Genomic DNA, 16,644 nt, shown 5'->3' on the forward strand with positions numbered 1-16,644 from the left:
GGGTGCACTCTGTGCCTTCATCCAGGTCATTGATGAAGAAGTTGAACAAGACTGGACCCAGTACTGACCCCTGGGGGACACCGCTAGCTACAGGCCTCCAACTAGACTCTGTGCCACTGAGCACAACTCTCTGAGCTCTGCCATTCAGCCASTTCTCAATCCACCTCACTGTCCATTTAATCCACTGCCATTTAATCTTAACTCTTTTAGTAGGGCTAAATATATGATATTAAGTATAATATTTAGCATAAGATAATATAGGAAACAGTATATGATAACTTTAGAGATAAAGTAATTATATAAATGCTAATTTGTCAGCTAGAAATAACTTGGAGGCAACATATGCTGGTTTAGCTAAAATTAGGTTAACAGGAAGATGGATGACTGGGACGCACAGGAGGTGAGAGACGGAAGTGAACCACTGCTTACAATGGGCAGAAATATTGGAGAAATAAGTTGATTACAAACTGGCCAAGAGGTACAATCTTTACTTTATTCAGATTAAGATAAAATGGTATTACCATAGTCAGTGGTAATGGTACCTTATATAAATTAAGATAATTTTGGATTATGAATTGAGATAATAAATAAAAGGTTCTGCAAAGAGGTAGTGTTCTTCTGGTACTGAAACCTATGCCAAAGTTTCATTTACAGACACAATGAAACCTTTGAGACTTAACTTCCAATTTAGTGTTCCTTAAGGTCAACCAGTATTCTTGAATGTATTTCTTCTTCTTGCATTTATTCATATTTTAATTTACTATCCTTATAATCAACAATTGCATACATGTCATATCATTGTATCTCAACAACCTTCCACCTCACAGCTGCATTGTGTTATACTTCATTATATTACATATCTCAAATTTTCAGTAAAATTGAAATAAAATAAGAAATCCAATTTCTTTGCAGGGAGGTAGAGGAGGAAGACCTTCAATTCTGCTGGTTCCCCCAGGCTGGAGATGGTGGGGGGGGGGGTGTCAAAGCATCCCCTTCTTTTTCTCAGTTGTTTATCTTGAGACAGTGGCACAGTTCATTTACTGCAAACAACAATCTCTGTGGCCACTAAAAATATCATCTATATTAAGCACTAAAATTTCTCTTTCCCATTTTGTCTTGTTTGTCAGAGGGAGCTGGGACAATCTGGTAGTGAGAGTACAGAACCAGAGGAGACAGATTGCAGTATCATGTTAACAGATCTTTCCCCTCTGATGGTTCTTTGCACTTCCTCGTCTGAAGCAGCTGCGTCATTTTTACAAGATTTAGAACAAGATATTTCACACTAAATACTGAACTAGAAGAGACCAGACAAGCCTACTGAGGAGTGACAGGCATGCAATAATCCAGATTTTTGTTGGGGACAGGAAGAAAAGAGTAAGAGGGACCAAACCCCAGTATCCTGACATATACAGGAAAATGAGAAAATCCTTCCCCCACCTCCCAGCCCCAGAATCTTTCACTCCTTCAGGCAGCATTTCAGTTTGCAAAAAGAATGTGAAAACTCTTTTTCCTACTCCTTTGTCCCATTTATTAACCATACCCTGCTAAGGGACCATCACAGCAGCCTTTCTATTACAAACTATAAGTACAGCATGGCATGAGGAAACACAAATTACAGTCTAAGAACAAACTCCTGAGAAATACAAAGGAAATTCCTTGCCCCTGCACACTACTTTGAGCATGGGAGGATCGCAAGATCTTGCTAGTCTTTATGTTTGAATTCTGACAATTACAAGCTGAAGTAATCAAGTAAGAGAAGATTACTTAGCTACAACTGAGAGATCTCAAGATTGGGAGAGACATCAGAAAGGACAGCAAATTGAGAGATCTGGCTATATAAGATGCAGCAATAACATGTCCAGTGGAGAAAACATGTCAGGTCTTCCCTTGGCACATTTTTGGAATTAGATGTGTAATTTTAACACCTGTTCAAGAATCAATTTTTATTAGTTAGTCATCTAGTGTATCCATGACACATCCGAAAAAGTAACATTGTTAGGGCTTGCACATCCTCATCTATTTGTGGCTTAACGTGTTCTTTTTCATCAGCCAATACCACGTTTCTCCTTCATTTTCTACAAACCCTTCCCCACACTGTTGGCACAGTGTCACGGTGACCTTCTGAGGTAAAAGAGAGCCAGAGACTCCTCATTTTAATCTATCAGTGTTGTTCCCATATCAGCCTAAAGGCTTGCTTTAGGGCAACCTAGGAGACTGCCTGAATCACTTCCATGACACTTCCAACCTCTGGGAAAAGAGCTTATGTTTCCTACACAGCAATGCAAAAGCACCAAACTTCTGTAAGTTTAAGACAGAAAGAAAAAAAAAAAATCTAAAACATTTACCTCTGCAAGCAGTTCCTGTAGTTCTGCCTCGGTCGGGTAGCAACCCAGTGACCTGACAACTGAACCAATCTCTCTGAAAGAAAGAGCATCTCTGTCGGTAAATCTGCAATACGAGAGTGTCTGTGGAGAATCCAGCCATCAATTCAGAGCTTGCAAGCAGGTGTGTGCATGTACTCATGCACAAGCATATTAATATGGACTTTTAAGATGATGTCTTAATAAATAATGTCAATTTTTACATTTATTAACATCTTGGAACTGTTGGGAAGAGTATAACTGTGCTTGCGGCTTTTCCCTTAAATTTCTTTACCATTGTGGTGCAGTATCTCTGCAGGTTGCTTTTCAGTTGCTGTCCTCTAATTCAGTGATGCTTCATTTCAGCAAAGTCTGTATTTACACAGTTAAGAAAACACTCTGAAATCTATTGAGATGAATGGTAACAAATAAAAATATATATTTACGTAAAATGATACAAAAATACAAATTCTAACTGCAGTAGAGAACTATTACAAAAGGTCAAGAAGAATGGGGGCAGTGCTGTATTCTAACAGCTGCTCAGACCAACACTGGTTTATCGCCACCCTGTTTATGCTGCAAAACATATTCATAGTTTGCATTTACTCCTGAAACTGGGGAAGTGGTTCTCAGGTTCTAAATATAATTCTGAGCAAACTGGCATTGGCTCCAAAAAGTTAAAAATGGACAAACRATATCTTGCAAATTTAGAGACTGGCACAGTATGAATCTGAAGTCATCTGTGGGCTGTTACAACTAAGTCAGGACAGTTGGTGCAAATTAACTTAAAGAATACTTAAGTTTTTCTACATATTTTGCAAAATAATGTTAATTTGTACTTCCCAGCTACATCACAGACTAGAATCAAAAGCTAAAAAAAAACTACAGAAAAGCTAAAAAAGCTACAAAAAAGCTACAAAAAGAGTGCTAGTGAGGCATATGGTATGATAACAGAAAATAATAGAAGCATCAATATTTCTTGCTATTTCTATTTCAATTTCACAGCACAAAAATTAAAATATATTTGAATAAATATCCACCGTGTTGTTGGCTGCCGTGAGTGTCACCTCTGTGGTTACCTCATCTTCACCAGTACATTTGGTGGAAAATGAGATTGTCTAATAAAAATGGTAAATGATAGGAAAAGAAATGGCCTCTGTAAAATCATCTTACAACAGTAACGCCCCCAATGTGACACACCAAGCACAGATAAAATTAGATGAGCTGAGCTCCCATTCTGACGGAAAACATGTTGGAAGCACCACAATAGACAAAAGCAAGGAAAAAGCTGCACAAAAATAGTTACAAAACAAAACACAACCTCACACACACAGTTGTTACAAAACTAAACCATCTACTCCAGTGACTTTGAGTGAAGTCTTGCTCTCTGTGGACATCACGGGAAGTTTGGCCATTGGCTTCAGCAAGGTCAGGCATTCAAACCAATTTTATAATCCTTGTCCATGCATCCTATTTCTAGTATGGATATACCATATTTGATCCTGTCACTCCTGCCCTCCCTCACCTCTTCCACCTAAAAGATTCTTGTAAATATTCCCTGCCTCCGCAGAGAAACATCCAACACAGATCATGCCCCCCGCTGTCCTGCTCTATTTCTAATGTCACAGACTCCCCGCAGAGACAGGAAGGTTGCCATCCCACCCCTACCTCGCCTCTCACAGCAACCCCACTGCAACGTGGCTGAGGCACCCCTCAAGGGGTCTGCAAACCCTGGCACTGCTGGATGCTGCTTCTAGCAGTCTGTGCGTGTGTCAGCATGAGGACATCATTTTAGGTGTCTCTGGTCAAAAAAGTCATGTGTCACGTGTGGTAATAATGGGGGGTTTAAAGGACCCCAATAAAGGAGCCCTAGCTGCTTCCTCTCAGTTAGTTCAGCAGCTCCAGCTTCTGCCGCATAGCTTCTAGCATAAGAAAGTGATGGTTAAACTGAGTTTATGCTCATATAGGTTTTATAATGCAGATGCAAGAAAATTCTTGTGCCGTGGTTTTCACCCAAGACATACTATTTTTAATGACAAGATTTGCAAAATCATGGAAGTCCTTGCCTCAGGGTGTGTTGCAAGCAGAATGGAAAAGTACCTTCTTCCCCATGCTTAATTTCTTACTAATTTGTATTTGCATTAAGAGTCACACAACACTGGTGTTGGCCTGCTGACGAAAGTAATCTTCCCTATTCTTCCCAGGTATCCGATATTTCAGGAAATCATATTCATACTTCTACAATCTTGGTTAAGAATTGTGCTGTACTGCCACCTTCTGATACAAGATAATCAGCCATTAATAATCACATTAATGTGATACAACCTTGCAATATGAACCTAGGAATGATTAGACAATAAGTTCATTGACAGTAACTGCTCTATGATAAAAAAATAGTGTGAAATAGCCCATTTATTATGTTAAATAGACTTTTGAACATCCTCTCTCACAGCTGAAGGCTAAAAGAAGGGGAAAAAACTGTTTATTCATGTAAATTTATTGTCATATTTTTTTTCTCCAGCTCTATAGCTATCACACAACAGAGTGGAGAGGGTAGCAAATTTCACAGCTAATTTGCCTGGACCACAGCTGTAGATGACAACTGAATAAGCAACTAGTAATGTCAGGGGGCCGGGCCAGGCTGGGCTGCCAGGGCCCGTCCGCCTGCCCGGAGGGCGCAGGGCCCTGGGGGGAGCCAGGGCAGCCCCAGCCCTGGGGGGCATCAGACACCGCYGTGGGTCAGGACCAGGACCATGGCCAGGCAGGGGCTGACACCGCTGCAGCGTCATGGGGCAGCGACCCACAAGACCAGGGCTGGGCTGAGATGGGGCAGGGGCTGGGGGTGGAGGAGGCTGGGAGTGGGCAGGGACAAGGAGGGCTGGTGGTGCCCCCGGGACCATGGCATAGTAGACAGAAATATCAAAAGAAGAAAAAGGCCTAATTTTAGAACTCTTTCCTAGCTAAGAAAGAACAAGGATTATGTAGATCTTCTCCATGCATCTAAAATTTAAGAGAGCGCTCTTCCCAAAGACCCCTGTAGACAAGAGAAGGCAACTGTACTGAGTGTGGCAACGTAGCCTGAAATTCTCCCTATCTAGAATAGCTGAAAACTCTTTTTGTATCTGTGAAGTTCCCATAATTTCTTAAATTTAGAGACATTAGTAAGCATGCAGTGCTAAAAACCATAACATAAATAGTTTGCACCTCTCTCCCCCCTGTTTTTTTGATGTAGAAAAGAAGCTTGGAACATTTAAAGATGCTTTCTTACTTGGCTTCATTATACAATGTGAAGAATATTTTATGAAAAGATAATTTCACCATAATTTGATTGTGTTTACACTCAAAAATTGAATCATAATTAAAAGACCTGGTAAAATTCTTCTGAAAATCGTAACTGGAAATATGAAGTTACTTTAAGTAAACTTTAATGACAATAGCTTACAACAAATTCATAACCTGCTCAGTGAGTCATAAACATGCCTTTTTTGTATTTTATACCAAAAAGATATACTGTTAGATGTATGGATGTTTATGTTAAAGTTAAAGTAACAATGTCAAGTATTACAACTTAGAAAATACCAGAATTAAAGTTATTTGTGAATTTTTTAATTTGACTTCCTTTAGCTCTGTATCTGGTATCCAATATGCCTTGATCAGTCTAACTGTTCATGTTTCCATCTTAGCTCTTTCACTGAACTTTTTCTTACTCCCTAAGACATAATTTTTTGTATTTCCATAATATTGCATGACAAAGGTATAGCGCGTGCAGTTCTCCCTCCTGACTCCCATAAGATCATCCCATTCCCTCAGTTCTGGTCATCAAATTTTGAAAAGGATCTAGTTGAACAAGAAGGAGCATGAAAAAGAATGATCAGAAGCATGGAATGGCCTCTTTTAAGTGGTTATTTATACATTAGGAGTCTTCAGCCTGGAACTACTGTGATGGAGGAGGGATGTGGCAGAGAGCTATGAAATCATTAATGGTGTGGAGAAGATGAATAGGGAACAATTATTCACTGTTTATCAAGACAAAAATAGAACCAGGAGTCACTCAAATCATTATGTGGCAAATTTACAACAAACAACAAGAAATACTCTATATTTCTTCAATTCCTTATATTCCTTCCCCAGCTAACTATTAGTAGCTCAGATGAAGGGTAATGGGCTAAATGGACTTTTGGTGCAATCAAGTATGAACATCTTATGTTCATTATGAGGTAGTCCTCAGTTATATAATCAAATTATATGCAAGTTTCTTCCAAGCTTCCCCATTCTGGAAGCAGGAGCTGCCTAAAAACACCTCCTCATCAGAACAATATCCACCTTTCACAGTACACCGTGGGATGCATTGCAGTAGAGGATATGTACTGACAAGTAGGTAACTGTGACACAGGCTGCCAGGACCACTCCTTGATGTGCTGGGACTAATCTGGCAGCAAAGTGATCCATGTAGGACCCAAGACCTGTAGTGCCACATGAGCTACTGGAGCAGATATTCGCTAGAGATAGTTGCAGCCTTAGACTACTTGCCCAGTTTCATTTTTCCCTTGTCTCTTTGTTCACCAGTCCCAGCATCCCTCTCTCAAGCCAGTCTCAGTCTTTAATCAATGAACAATGTAAAATGTTAATTGAACATGCAAAGATATTTTGTTTGAGCAGGGCCACAGGGCTGTTTCAATTATATTTTCCGGTAAAGAAAGTCCAAGTTTAGGGCATTATTTTCCTCTGTACTAGATCTTGTAATATTTCTGCATGAAAATATTTACAAACCTGACATCCACAGTTTTATTGCATTCGTGGTCAAACACCTCAAAAGCTTCTATAACCTTTTTCTCAATTTCAGCTACTACACGATCTGCAAAAAGAAACAAAGAGAAGCAAAAGAAAGATTCACTGAGCTGCTGCAATCAATTTATTTCTGATTTGAGAACTGTGACAACAGAAGTACCAAAGCAAGAGGAACAAACAGAAAAGTAACTTTGAAAAAGCAGAAGTTATTTTGAAAAAAAAAAAAATCTAAAAGAATTTGTTATCTATATTGGCAATGTGCCATGCTACGGCTCTGCGGCTGTGTCAAGTCCAGGGGCAATGGTGTGTCTAGCACCTAGTTGTCCAGGTGTGGACCCTGCTCAGAGAGTGCCGCAGCTCCTCCCTAACGGTGTGCCTGAGCCCTTCCCGAACACCACGGTGCCAGTGGGACAGGAAGGGCTAACATGGGCCTAGGCTGACCCTTGTATGGGGTTGAGTCACTTCATCCAGGTTCCCGCATCCAGGAAACAAGTGCTCCCATGTCCACAAGGTTAACCAGGTTAACCAAGGTTACCGTATGAAAAGCTGAGAGCCAGCAGTAAAGAAATGGCTAAGATCTGGGCACAATGAAGGCGTCTCATGATAAATAATTGATTGTAACAATTTGGAAAGAAAGAAGATCTCAGGGAAGGGGAAGGACTAGTCTGCTGCATTTGGTTTTTATACCTCAATCTCAAAAACTGGGGAAAGAAGAACCACAAGTTATCACAGTTATATCTGGTCTAAAGCCTGAAATGTCATTCCTGCTGTAAGGAAAGTACCAGGAAGTAAATTCTGAAGAGAAAAACATAAAGAGAGGGAGGAGATCCATCTCAAACTAAAAGAGGTGTCCTCAGGGAGCTTCCCAGTCAAGGAAGCCAGGGTAAATAAAGAGTGAACAGGTTAGCCCATTAATTAATCTTGTAGTTTGACTCCAAAAGATAGAACACAGGAAGAAAAGTGATATAGAGATGACGTTTTGGTTCCTATGGCTAAATACAGCCCCAAACGCCAGTCTGCAAAACAGTACTCAGGAGGCAGGCTTCTGTGAGTTAGCCTCATTGCCTCCACACAGACACCACAGTGAAAATTTGAGCTACAGCCAGAACAGGAGACTTATCAGATGTACTCTAAATCTGTTTTCTCATTTTCACACTTTTCTTCTGAATTTTTAACATAGTAATAAGAACAAATTTGTTTTCTTCTTTGGGCTCATCTGGGGTTAAAACTGTTTTGGGGCAGCCCTAACCAATACTACACCAGTGGTCATTGTTTCCACAGACATAACAAATTCATGTGTGGTTTTCTGCAATCCCAGTGGTTTGAGAATCCTAGGGGCTGCAGCATGCAACCATTTTTTCATTGCAGCCTTGCCCTCATGACAGAAATGTCTGCTTTCTGGCAAAACATACCAGAACTCGACACAGCTAAATGCAATGCCTACATTTTCTTCAAGTGCTTCAAGATAGCACTGGATAGAACCAAATATAAGGAGACTCTTTTTCATACAGAACAGAGGGACATCCCCTTATAAAGGTACTGGTGCCTGCTGCTTTCTGCCAGCATTTGGTACTGAATTCCCACAGAGGATATGTAAAAAGAAGAGCGGTAGCAATAGACCCTGAATTCCTCCCTATGAGGTTATTCGCCTGATGGAAGCAGAGGCAGGAACATATACCACACATTTGAGATTACTAATTACCAGAGGTTACTAATGAGGAAGAGCCCCATTCAGCCCCCAGATACAAGGAAACCTGTGTTTTTTTCCATAAAAATACAGCTGCCTGCCTTTTATCTGCCTAAGCAGTACAAATTACATTTAATTCATTTCCAAAAAATACAGCTAAACCTAAGTGGACCTGATTCCTCATGGAAGAGGTCCTAAAAACTTACTCTAAACCTACTGAATTTGATAGCAGTCTTTTTAGTGACTTCAAAGAGTCTTGGATCCAGTCCCCAGCACACACTGTTGGTGTTTGGTTCTTGAGATCAGGCACTTCAGTTGTACACTATGTCTTGCGACAGAGAAGAGCTGAAGGAATATTTATAGCTGAATATTCTTGGCTTGATCGGTGAGCCTTCTGTAGAAATAAAAATTAACCATGGGAAGGCAGGGAAACATTTCCAGTGTTGGAACTTTGTAGACATCCATCCTTTTCAAGCTGCCTTCTGTGGATATAGCGTACATTATTAGACTGTCCTGTTTCAAGATGCCTGTCAAAGAAAGGTCCTGAAACTAAATGAAAATGATGATTTAATCTAGATAGAAGATTATCCATATTTCTTCCAAGAACTGAGAGGAAGTTGTGATCAAGAACCAGATCAATGGAAGAAAGTATAATACACTGTAGTGCTATCGAAGACTGTGCCAGATGAGTGAACACCTAAAAAGCTACTGACTAAATCTCTCATTGTCCCTCTAGAAAAGAAAGCCGAAGATGTTCAACATAGTTCAGGAGGGCAAAGCTAGTTAACTGAAGACTTCTGTGATCCACTCTAAAATTCTGTTTTGGAGGGATGAAAAGATGGATTCCTGCTCTAGGAAAAGTAATGGATAAAGGTCTAAAATGATACCTTAAACAAAGCCATGAAGAGATCAGAGGCGCAGTTAACTCAGCAAATGTGATGCTTTGTAATGTACTAAAATCTATCTGCACAAGGATACTCTCCTTCATGCATAGAACGAAGGTTTCATGTTGCCCTGTGGAGCAATTTTTAACTATTTTTAGGACAGAAATACCTAAGCTTTGATCAAGTAAAAGACTGCACTCAGTAATTCTACCAGTAATTCTACTAACCAGAAAAATACTATATATCAAAGATACAAACTATCTGATTACCTTTAATGGCTTAAAAGAATAAATATTGAAGTATACTGGGTCAAAAAAGACACCAGTACATGCAACTGCTAATTCCTTCATAAGCATCCTGTAGAGATGATGTACTATTTCCAATATTATGTTACTAAAATGCTTCATATATTGTCATTTTTCTTATTTTCTCAGTTTCAGCTATTGTTCTACCATACAAGAAATGAGAAGACAAAATGGCTCAAAATTAATTCCTCAGATACAATAACTGAAAAGTGTATTCATTATCATTTTCCTTTCCTGTACTGTCCTTTGCTTTTTTCCCAGTCTGTCCAGTGTGAACTAGCTAAAGCTCTAGACACTGCCAGTTAAGTAAGAATGGCAGGGAGCAAGGATTCCCAAATTAATTCTTCTGGTACTCTGAGCCTGAGTTTTCCCTCTTCAGATTGTCCAGCCTGTTCCCTGGCACTTTGAGGCCCATTTGAAACCAACCCTTAAGCACCACACCTATCCCTGTTGTGACATTTCCTCTCAAAGACCATAGCTTCAGTCTTTGTAGGGAACAGAAGCAATTAAATAGATGTGGCTCTGCCAGACTCTGAGTAACGAGCATTTTAAAAAGTGATTTCTAGTTGATACAACTTATGAGATTCTACCATTCATTTAACTGTATGAGCTTGCTTTCTTTCCTTCCTCAGGGCCAGTTGCTCTGATGGTTGCTTCTGCAATGAGGTCATGACAATTTCAAAGCTAGCTCTTTCTTTCAAAGAACAGAAATTACATGAAGAATAAAAGTGGCATCAAAAGAACAGATAGGCCAACATTAAACAATCCTCTAAAATGCTAGGGAGCAGCAGCTGTCAACTGCTCAGGGGAAAAGGTTAGGTCCCAAAGCAGCCTGATGAACCTGTTACACAATGTGATACTCTGAAACTCTTTTTGTGCTATGGAAAGAGTAAAATTAAGGGCTGATTTGCAGAAAAGCTGAGCACCAATGGCTTTGATTACATTTATTAGTGGGTATTACTGCTCAACATACCTAGAGTTAGTTCATTCATTTGCTAAAAAAAAGTGAAACATTAGTCCTTATAAACATTAATCTATGTATATTTTAATAACTATAGTCAATTTGATATTTAAACTCCTTTATGCATATCAACACCTCATTAATTCCTCCATTCTGTCTGCATGGTACTATCTTACAGTTACAAGCAGGTTAAGGAGACCCTGGAGGTCTCTGGTGACAGGAACCCTTTCTCACATTGAGTTGCCTCACTGAACTAGTCAGGCTGAAAGGGCATGAGACACAACCAGGTAATTTCAACTCAGTGATAGCCAGTGAACCTTCTCCTTCTGCTCTGTGACCCAAGCTACAGTATTCACAGCCACCTGCTTCACACTGCTCCAACGTTCTTCCATAAGGCCCCTATGACCTTCCTTAACAAATCCTAGTTCTTCCCATCATCCCTAAATTACAAACTTCACCCTCTGTTTTGCCACCCAGTGCCAGTCCGAAAGGAGGGTGAGAAGGCGGGTGGGTTGCATAGGGAGTCTCTGAGCCAGCTGGAGGTAGGAAGGGCACAAAAAAGTAAGTGAAGTTCCTGCTTAAAATTTGAGCCTCCTATATGGTCCAAAAAAAATTTGGCCAATAAAGAGTAGTAGTTCAACAGCTCTTACTCCTCTGTCCATCCACAGCTTAATATGGAGTTATGATTCTAGTAATGTGCCAAAATGCAGAAACAGCACCCCAATAGGAAGGGAGACTGGTGCTATTCCTGAGCATGTGAAACAAGTACAGTGTTCCCCTTAAGGGAGATGCCCCGGTTTATTAGCCAGGTACACAGGGCAAAAGGATGAAAGAAATGAACTGAAAACAAAAGCAAAAGAGATTTGTATTGATCTTTGCAGCCATTGCTTCATAAGATCTATTCCAAAATCCTTCACAAAATTGCTAATGGAAATAAGGACTTAAGAACTGGAAAAAAAACACAAATCTGACTGTAGTCCTAATGTGAAGAAATGTATACTTCAGCTTAAATCTGAAACAAAGAAAGAATAAAAGACTTTAAATTTGCAAGTCTGGGGAGGTTATCAGTTAGCTCTTATAAGATCTATTCAGGCTTTTAAGCAAGTGTTGTTAAGTGGACTATCACCTAGGTCAAGATATTAAAAAGCAGTGGTAATACTCAGCACCACCAACACAGGTGAAATCTCAAACACTGTCAAACAAGTCCATCAATTATATTAAAACATTATGTTTCCAGAGCAGAAAGGGAAAGCCAGTGTGTTTTATAAGATGACCTCTTCGTGATTATATCCGTGAAAGGTGTTCCCTAGTTCCTGCTGCTGCCCCTCTTTCCCAACTCCAAAGCAAAGTATACCACTCCCTGAAGTATTTTGCCACAAATGTCCGTGTTGCCTTCATGTTAAGTGTATTGGGGAACTTGACTGACCTAAAAATTATTCAGAAATCTCTCCTCACCCCAAAGAAGAAAATCTTATAGCATTCAACTAATTGTTTTAGGGAAATTTCTGAAGAAAAGGAACACAGGGAGAAAACAACCTTGAGGCCATTTGAATCTGACTTATTGGCAAGATCTTTTCACTCTGTAGTAGAAAAGGAATACATCAGATTTTGTCTAGATGACCTTCTTAATTCCAGAGGAAGCTTAATGTACAGTCAAATGAATATGCTTAATTAGTAATTGTATGCCATGTGCTAGAAATAGTGGGGCAAGAGAAATATTTTCTTCTCTTCTGTGAACCTCCTACAGCATCGATGACACGAGTATATTAGGTAACGGAATAGGAAGGAACAATATGATTAAGCTGTAAGCTTGTAGAATATACAATGTTATATCTTTGTGTCTTGTGATATACAATGAAATAAATTAACTTTAAGTTATGTGCTCATTAGAAAAAGAGTCCTAATTCTGAAAAGACAAATCAAGCAATTTTGAAGAAAAACAAGAGGCTTATAAAGCTCCTTGATTCCTCCAAAGGGAGGGATAAACCCACTGCTATATTGCAACCTGAAGAAAACAGGTTAGCTCACTGACTAGACTTACAGAAGCTAAAAAAAAAAAAAAAAATCAGGACTCTGTTCAATAAATAGACAGTAAAAGGGTTTTTTGCTTAGAGCTTTACCTGAAGAAAGGTTTTTGTACCCCAAACTAAAATCCAATGAGTTTGGGGATATGTAAGGGATGGGATCATCCATCTAGACATTATGTTAGGAGGAATCTAGGAAATGTTTGTACCCCAAATGATTACAATAAATACTTCGGTTGCCATCTGTTAGGCAGGATAGAGAAAGGCATGGTAGTAAGCTTTTCCTAATAATTATATACACTTCTACTGAGCAATTAAGGATTCCCTGTTAAGCCCAGCTCTAGCTGTAACTGCAAGCCTTGCTGAACGTATAGCTCCCATATAGCAGGAGATTCCTATTATGGAGTCAGGCCAAGGGCACCACGTCAGCAGAGACCTTACACAGCTGCCACGTAAACTCTCCAGCATTAAACTGGACTTCCAGGTTCCTCATCACCCTCAAGCAAGCTGGGGTGTTAAGGGATCTTATCAGATTTGTAGGGTCTCAGGTTCCTAGAGAGACTGTGGAGTCTCCAGCCTTGGAGATGTTTAAAACCTGACTGGACACAGTCCTGGGCAACCTGCTCTGGGCGACCCTGTTTGAGCAGGGGAGTTGGACCAGACCATCTCCAGAGATGCCTGTCAACCTCAACTATGCTGTGATTATGCCTCTTGGGAAAACTGTGATGTAAGGACTGGAACATGAAACTACCCAAAGTGTTAACGGCACCAAGAGAAAATGTGTCACCTGAGTTTAGCCATTCAGACCAAATGAAGAGATAACAGATGCAACTTCATGAAATTTAGTATATGTCAGTTCCTGAGAAATGATCAGGCTGTGGTCTCTGCTGAGATGGTATTTTCAGCTACTTAACAGCTGCTGAACCAGTACTATAGAAGCACAGTGTCTGGGTTAATCATGTCATGGATTGCACAAAGAATTTGGTGATCCAAGCTATGGTCTGCAGATTCAGGAATAGGACAATGCTCTTCTCCTAGATGAGTAGCATCCTATCTTACCATAGATGATACTCAGCCAACCTGAATTTTAGTCTGTCTCCCGCAGAAGAAGAAAGCTTAAATGGTTTCTGCAGAGATCACTTTCAAGCACTCTCAGAAAAGTAGAAATGCAATCTCAAGAACAGTAAAGGCCTTTTCTTTCATGTTTTTCATAATTGTTGAGAGCTGGCCATACGATTGCTCCCTATTGTTTGTTTGTCACAGCATACACCATGTGGTGTCTTGATAAACAAGTAAAACCCCTGATCAGTGTGAATCAACAAAACCAAAACCCTATGTTTATCATCATGTACACAATCAACCTTGAGCTAAGAGTATAACCTCACCCTATTGTTATGCTTGTTTTCTTAACGGCATTACATGTGAGACATGAAAAATGATCTGGTTGTTTCCACCACAGTTAACTGCCTTATGGAAAACTAATAGAGAATACAAATAAAAGGGCTTTATTTAAGAATAGATAGACAGTCTGAAGATATCCAAGTGGAGCAGTCAGAACAATCTTTTCACAGCCCCATAGTCTGTGGTGCAAATAACCATGAGAACAAAGTGACCAGCAGCAAATAGGGTTTTAGAAAAATCAGATTATTAATTTGATGTCTGATAATAAAATACAAGCTGTCAGTTTGATGAAGGCTGTGGCAAAGTTAACAGTAAAAGCTACTTCAAATTCTGACACAAAAATATTAAATACTATTTTTCCTTTATGTCTTTATGTTCTTCATTGCCATAAGACAATTATAACATGGGAAAAATATACAATAAACTGATATTAAAAAAGTGCTGTCTTGAATCCAAGTTTGGCTACAGAAATGAGACCATTTTATAGAATGATGCTAGTAATCAAAAACCCAAAAAGTTCTAATCAACCACAATGGAAATATTTGAATTGTTTTAGTTAAAAGTTGACAAATCCATTAAAGATTTAAAAAAGAAGGATGTAACAACTGTGTATTTCAACCTCAAAGTCATAAAATACAACAATTTTTTTATATATATATATATACATATATATATATATGTAGTTAGTGATAGCCCATTGGTGGCAACTAATGGCACTAGAAGTTGCTAGTAACTTTACCTGATGAAACAAGAGATCCTGAATATTATCCAAGGTTTTGATTGTTCAGTAGATGGCATTCTAAATGCACGGATTCAGAAGTTTTAATACATTTGGGAACCAAAACTAACAAAACCAATGGGACAATTAACAAAGTAATTCACCCACTGAGAAATAAATTAAGTATAAAAAGTATTGCTGCCTTGATAAACAGTCAAACTCCTAGCTGCTCATAAAATTCTTAAGCTAATTGACTCTACTAAAGACTTAGAACAAAACATGCACCAGAGGATGCCATGTCAAGCTGGAAAAGAAGCCACAAATAGTCAGTGCTTTTCAACACTTAATACAGCCTAAAGTGTTTAAGTCCATAGTCCATATTGCCTCCAAAACACACTGTATCACTCTTGTTAAGGTATCAGTGACTTGACTGATTAACCAATGTAAACAGCAGAAATCCAACTGAGGACCACATAGATAGACACTTTCTTAAGTAGTAGATCTTGAGTGACTTACAAATGACTAGCCAAAGACTCAGCCCTTTTATGATGCATGTAAACTAAATTCTGTACATGTGAGAAATTAAAGCATTAACAGTGTGACCTGGAACAACTGGCTAGAGTGTTGGGATCTCACATCCAAATAAACAAGATGACTCATCACATATCAGCGAATCCTCAAACAGGGTCCTCAATGCTGATGAAACTGTTTTATTTAACTTGTTGTACAACATAGGCTTCAAGTGGCAAGATGATTTAACTGTTCAGCAACATGTAATCACTGACCTGCAGTCAGCCACTCCAAGAAACAGCCTTGTAAACCAAGAAACATCACAACAGCACAAGCATTTGTACCCTTCCTCTGAGCAGCAGTTAGATGATACTGGCAGTAGTCACTTAGCACTCATGTAGATGTTTCAAGAAACCCTGTGCCAAAAGTAACCTTTTCTGTTCACCACAGTCAGAAAACCATGGGAGACAGTAAAGCCTGAGATGATATTACAGAAGGCCTGTCTGTCTGTACTGCTAAAAATCCCCATCTGTGTGATGACCACACATTCTGTACATCAGGCAGGATCATGGTAAGAGTAATGGACTGACAACTGGTGTGCTGTGAACATACAAGATCATCAGTGCAGGTAATATTTCAGGACTGGGAAGACGTAGGTCACATATATCTGCGTAAATTCACTCCCTGTCCACTGCAGAACTTGAATAACACAATCATGCTATTGACGAAAAACAGCTGTTGCCATTTAGTTCACATTTGGAAGGACAATGGCTACAGAGGCAATTTGAAAGGGGATATCCACCATTCATAAAGTTCTGGTGGGATAGCTCGCATGACTGGAGTGCTGTCATGGATGGCTACGTGCTTTTTAGGAAAGACAGGCCAGGAAAGCGAGGTGGTGGAGTTGCTCTTTATGTGAGAGAGCAACTGGAATGTGTTGAGCTGTGCCTAGGGGTGGATGAAGAGCGAGTCGAGAGCTTATGGGTAAGGATTAAAGGGCAGGCTA

At 39.5% G+C, this 16,644-nt stretch overlaps 1 protein-coding gene across 1 annotated transcript in view; it reads right to left on the minus strand.

The window, feature by feature from the left end:
* The window catches only part of EFCAB2 (EF-hand calcium binding domain 2), a 39,678-nt gene that overhangs the window by 9,420 nt on the left and 13,614 nt on the right, over window positions 1-16,644 (minus strand). The window contains exons 2-3 of the mRNA XM_026082451.1: window positions 7,131-7,215; window positions 2,346-2,418 (exon numbers count right to left, since the gene is read on the minus strand). The gene's annotated coding sequence lies outside the window, so the exon portion shown is untranslated. The remainder of the gene's footprint in view (window positions 1-2,345; window positions 2,419-7,130; window positions 7,216-16,644) is intronic.

This window comes from Apteryx rowi, unplaced genomic scaffold, assembly GCF_003343035.1.
Source record: "Apteryx rowi isolate R43461 unplaced genomic scaffold, aptRow1 scaffold_117, whole genome shotgun sequence".
NCBI lineage: Eukaryota > Metazoa > Chordata > Aves > Apterygiformes > Apterygidae > Apteryx > Apteryx rowi.